The sequence below is a fragment of the Pseudopipra pipra genome, chromosome 4 (assembly GCF_036250125.1).
Source record: "Pseudopipra pipra isolate bDixPip1 chromosome 4, bDixPip1.hap1, whole genome shotgun sequence".
Lineage (NCBI taxonomy): Eukaryota > Metazoa > Chordata > Aves > Passeriformes > Pipridae > Pseudopipra > Pseudopipra pipra.
In genome coordinates, this window is record NC_087552.1 from 32,519,508 (window position 1) to 32,525,393 (window position 5,886).

A 5,886-nucleotide genomic window follows, 5' to 3' on the forward strand; every position below is an offset into this window, starting at 1 on the left:
AGAGAATAATCTGTTCAAACCATGACATTGTCAGTCTAACTGGGAAGGATTTGATAATTCGCCTTAATTAACATAATTCATATGGGTGGTCCATTGCCAGTATCCTGGGATTATTCCACAGCTGCTCCTGCAAGAGTTGAAGAACTTAGCTTGCTCCTTCTAAAAATATCTTTGTACCTCTCAGTCACTCCTGAAGAGACAGATTTAGGTATATTTCTTTAGCATCTGATTATATTTATCTTTTAAACAAAAAACAAGAGTTAAACTAATGCTCAGTTCGAAGAGCTAAGCAGGTAAGATTTGGGAAATACCAAAACCAAGGATGTTAATGTATACTTCCCTCCTTTTCCTTTTGCATTTGAACTATTATGCAGTGTTTAATTAAGCAAATGAATTTAAATATTTATTAATTTTATTTACATTTAAACATCTTTTTCAGGATAAAAAGATACATTTCTTCTTTGTTTATATTTCTTAAAACAAACTGTCATTATTCAGTGATTAACATAGCAGCTTGGTCCCCAGTACATAAAGGGGTTATATTCCAATAGCTTACAAAGTAACTATGTTCTTAATCAAAATAACTATTTATTTATCTACATCTGGGATCACAAACTGTCAGATGAAACATCGGCTTAAAATTTAGCTTGACACTTTCTTGATCATTCCTACAGAAAGCCTCATGATATGTGATATGGTTTGAAGCTGGCTCCCTGCCAAGTCTCCAAACCTTACCACGAAAAGTTCCCCCCCCCAAACCTCAGGGAGAAGAGGGAGAAAAAAACAACCAAGAAAACCGAAATGAGAGAGAGACAGCTAAAGCAATATATATAAATATATTTACACTTATGTTACAGTTATATACAATTGAAATATATATACAATTTCACAAGGGAAAGGGAAGGGGGAAGGGAAAAAAGGAACAAAACCAAAATAATATATATATATATATATATATATATCTCCCGATTAGTAGCCCAATATCTAGCAACTAAAAGAGTTAGCAAAGAAATATCTCACTACTCTCCTTATAGCCTGGCTTAAGTAAAAATCGTAGGGAGTACTGGGTAAATCTGGACCCTTCCTTGGTTACAAACTGGTCACCAAGGAAGGCCCAGACCAAACTACTACAATATGAAAAACAAATATTTCTTGTTTTACTGGAACTATATTCAGTGTTTTCCTACCATGTTCCCAGAAGAGAGCAGCTAAGTTTGTTATAATGCATTCTTAATGCATAATACTATCTATAAAATGTGGTGCCATGGAAATTAGATGGAAATCCCTTTTGTCATCAAATTCACCCTCACATCTTAATGCTGCTTTTTAAGTAGTTAGAAAAGATGCTGTCAGGGTAAAGAGATATGCAAACTTCACTTAGTGGATTGTTGTTCTCAGACATATTATGAGGAAAGTTGAATTTGATAAAATTAATACCTACAGAAGTAAACATAGATATTGTAGGAATAAACTGCAAAACTGGACCAAAAGAAGGGAGAAACTAAGGTGAATAAATTCACAACTGTCATTTATATGGCAGCTTATGAAGAATACATCTATTCTTGACTGGTTAATGTCTTCCTGAGCATTAGATTTAGAAGTAGCAGATCAAGGTAGATATCCCAAAAGAGAAAAAAAAAAAAAGGGAAAAAAAGTATCCTTGACTTTTAAAAGTTATTTTAAGCTTTATTTTTTTTTTTTGAGCTACCTTTTTTTGTTAATAGTACTTGATGTGATTTTAAGGAAAAGCATTGGAACACATTGGAATGAGACACAGCTGTCTCGGTGTGTCATAGAAACATAGAAACAGGCAACAAACTTTTCAAACAGACAAAGTTTGTATATGTTGGTGACAGCAGATTAGACTTCCTGTACGGGGAGTCAGAAAATGCAAATGTTTTCATGTCAGGGGGTGTCATTTTGTGTACAAATGATTCAAGCTACTACTGTCCTTTGTATATGTCTAAATTCTTCTTTTAAAGTCTTGCAGATGTGAGCTCCGGGTGAATAAATATCTTTGCAAGAAATCTCACAGACCTGCAACTGAATTAAACATGTCTCACTCTTGAAATATCTCTGTGTCTAATCTTGTATTAATGCTATCTGGGAAAGCCAACAGCTGCTAAGTGCTGAGCAGTAACTCAGGCCTTTAATACTATGACACATTTCACAGAGAGGGGAACAAGGCTTGTCAAATTATCACCTAGTTTGAGAAGTGTCAGGACTCCAGCTGCTTCCACCTGCAGGATCACCAGAGAGGTGGACGCAGGACCCTGGGTTAAAGACTTGAACAATGTCCTGCAGACTTCCAGCCCCAAGGGACAATCATTAAAATTAATCAGAGAAAATGGATGCAGTAAAAGGCCAAATTAAATTGCTTTGTGGTCAGAAATATTGACTTGCTAATTCTCACTGACGACAATAATGTCTCCTTCTGCTCTTTACATCTATATTCCTCCCTTGTCTCCTTTTAATTTTTAGTGCTGTTCCAGTTACACTAGGTCAGGAAGATTTAAAGGAGAGTAGTGCTGCCAGGTCTGATTTTGCTACCGTTATCCTAATGAAGATAGAACTTTACTGGGCCAGTAGCTTCAGCAAGTAAGAGATGTATGATTACCTTACTTAAGTGTAGCAAAACAAAGGCCCATTGGAAGCACACTAAATGTATCACTTAATCTTTTTAAATTTAAAACTGACTATATAAGATAATATCTTTTTATATCTTTTAATGTATTGGCTTGTCTATCTATATATCTGTAAGAACTTTACTTCTTCCATATCTGAGCACTTACTAGTCTTCAAGGGAGTTATCAGCTTTCCCTGCTACACTGCTGAGAGAATTATTATTGCCATTTTGTATATGTAGAGATAAGGAGCTATGCTAGTGACGAAAAGGCATGCAAAAATTCTATGGTGTTCTAACTGTGGAGGATTTCTAACATACCTGTTTTCCACTAACTTATGCTCTTAACCAGTGAAGAAAATTTGGACATCAAGTGAGAACTTTTACCCATTAGAGGCAGTGCTGCAGAAGGGGGATCTTAAGAACATTGAGCCATTTCAGTGCTTGATAAAAGGTTTAAGCACTTGCTAACAGCTTCTCTTTGTGGTTCTCGTTTTTTAGTAAAAGAGCTGCTGAAGAACATTTTTTCTGCATACACTAGAGAACAAGGTATGTTCCTAAAATAACGTAGCAGAGAAAGCTACAGTGTCAGACCCACTCCTGAAGAAATACATAGATGAGTGTAATATCTAGTTGGGCATTTCCTATTTTCTATTTAGCACATAACTGGAAAGATCACTGATTATCTTGTAGATTGGAGCCCTGATTCCTTGGTTTCAGGTGCACTGTACTCAACTGCTCCTTTAAAAGAGAGCAGTGTTAAGGGAGGACACTTACATACCCTTTTCCCCTTTCTAGGCCAACCAACACAAGTCCACTGGTCATGGCCAGGATTGCAGGCTGAGCTCTACAGTGGTAACACCAGAGAGACCTGCAAAATACAAGCTCCAGATTTTGTGCAGTTCCTATGGAGACCATGATATGTTAGGATATTTTCATTGTGGATTAAAGATTATATTGACTTTCCCATTATTAATATTGTTGTGTACTTTTATGTCATCTCTGCAAGGGCTATGGAAAGAACATTTCATTCAGACTTGCTAAGAGAAAGCGTTGATTAATCCCAGCACTTGAAAACAAATAATCCAAGCAAGTAATCTGAAACATTAAATCAAACTCTGTATTTGCAAAGGAAGCTTAACAGTTCATCTTTTCTTGTTCTTCATGTTTCCTTCCTTCCGTCTTGTGTGTTAGTTTATAGCCCCTGGAACTGATTTGAAATTTTGCAGCTGCAAAGATGACTTGGCTTCAGTTTAACAGCAAATGTCATCAGCCCAAATCTGGGCTTCCAGTGTTCTTTCTTTCCATTTCCTATTTCTTTTTCAAATCAATTACTCGTAATTTTAAGGGATTATCTAAAGCTACCCTAAGACTCGTTCTCTGTGCCAGGGCTCTTCAGCCTGTTTTGTCAGAGGAAAATCCTGAACGAAAGCTAATGGGCATGCCAGAAACACGTGAGGGGTGGGAGAGGGTCTGAGTGTCAAACCTCTCTTGCAGAGTGCAGGAGGAAGTCAAAGAGAAAGAAGCTTCGTCTTTGCACAGAAGGCAGCTGGGCTGGACATGGTGGGGAGGAGACAGTGCAGAGGGGTGGAAGGGGGTAACTGACCTCTTTGTGTCAGAGTATTTTTGACTGTGTACTCTTCAGGAATGGGATAGTGACTACTCGAAGTACATTTTCGTGCATGCGCAGATTCAGATTAGCTGGTGTAAATTGCATTTTCAGTTACCACTGAAAATGGTAACTACCTCCACCCAGGCTGTTTGAGGAAGTGGGAATGAGAGCTGTTTGGCTTCAGAACTGTAGGATCATGCTAACAGCTGTGCTGTTTCCGTTTCTGAACTAAACTCAGTCAGCAGTGGTGCTGGTATCCCTTACCAGCAATACTTCATGCCATGAAGATATGTTCTAAATATGCCAGGTGCATGCAAACAGTTCTGGGCACAAGCCCACTGAAGTGTTGCAGTCAAAGATTAATACTTGAAAATGGTATTTTAAAACTGAATCTGGAAGACCATTTGTATAATGAACTTTCATCACCTATTTGAATTTCTTTCTTAGTTTCAATACTTGTATCTTTAAAGGGACAGTGGCTGATGCTGAGTCATAGAATCATAGAATGATTTGGGTTGGAAGTGACCTTAAAGTGATCATCTAGTTCCAACTCCCCTACTATGGACAAAGACACCTTCCGCTAGACCAGGCTACTCGGAGCTCCATCCAACCTGGCCTTGAACACTTCTGGGCATGGGGCATCCACAACTTCTCTGGGCAACCCTTTCCTGAAGTTAAAACTTACTATTTAAAGCAAATAGTCTATGAACTACTTGCAACCTCACGAGTAGCCCATACATATGTGTGCACACATTTATGCTACAATTATCTCTCTAAGCACCTGCCTACCTATCTACTTAATCACTGACTCTCTGTGTTGACAACAAGAATACTTCATGAGAGGAGCCAGCATGATCCTTTTCATCTGTTGCCTATGAATTATTCATGGTGTAGCAACAGCACTTCCCACCAATGGCATTTTTTGAAGCTTTATAGTTCTATAACGTTTGCAAGCTTTAGATGCAAAATTGACAGGTAGCATGAACAAAGCAGAATGTATTTAACCTGCTGCTGAGAATTTTTACCTGATACTGGAGCTGTGAGCTATGAAAGCCATTTCATGACAAATATACAGCTGAGGACTCAACATGCTTGCAACAAATGTGGATAGAGCCCTTCCCAAATCTTTGTTTGGGAAGCCTAGCCATGTGACAGCTGGGGACTGCATTTTGTCTTGTATCAAAACATTTTTTTTTTGTGTAGATGAATAATGGAAAGCAGATAAGACAGGGTAGTGATCCCATGCTGATCTTTTTATGCAGTGTTTCAAAGTTGAAATGTTTCATAAAACTCTTTTTGTTAGTGATTGGGAGAGACACATTTGTGTTGAAGAAAATTGGTAAATGGATTGTGCAGTGCCTTTCTTAGACAAAATTGTTACCTTCTTTTCTCTTCCTCTGTTTGTTTTTTGTGTTTTTTTTCTGAACACAGAGCTATTTACCTCATAATTCAAGCAAAATATGCCAACTGTATATTTAAATCATCTAGGGAAACACCGTGAAACTCAGGCACTGCTAATAAGCTTAGTTAACTTCACACTGACAGATGCTCATGGCTTACTGCACAAGAATACCTAGTACAGATCTAATGGGATTATCTCTCATTTTCCCAGTTTCCGTTTCTCATTTTCTCCCCAAAATCACCAAGGGAT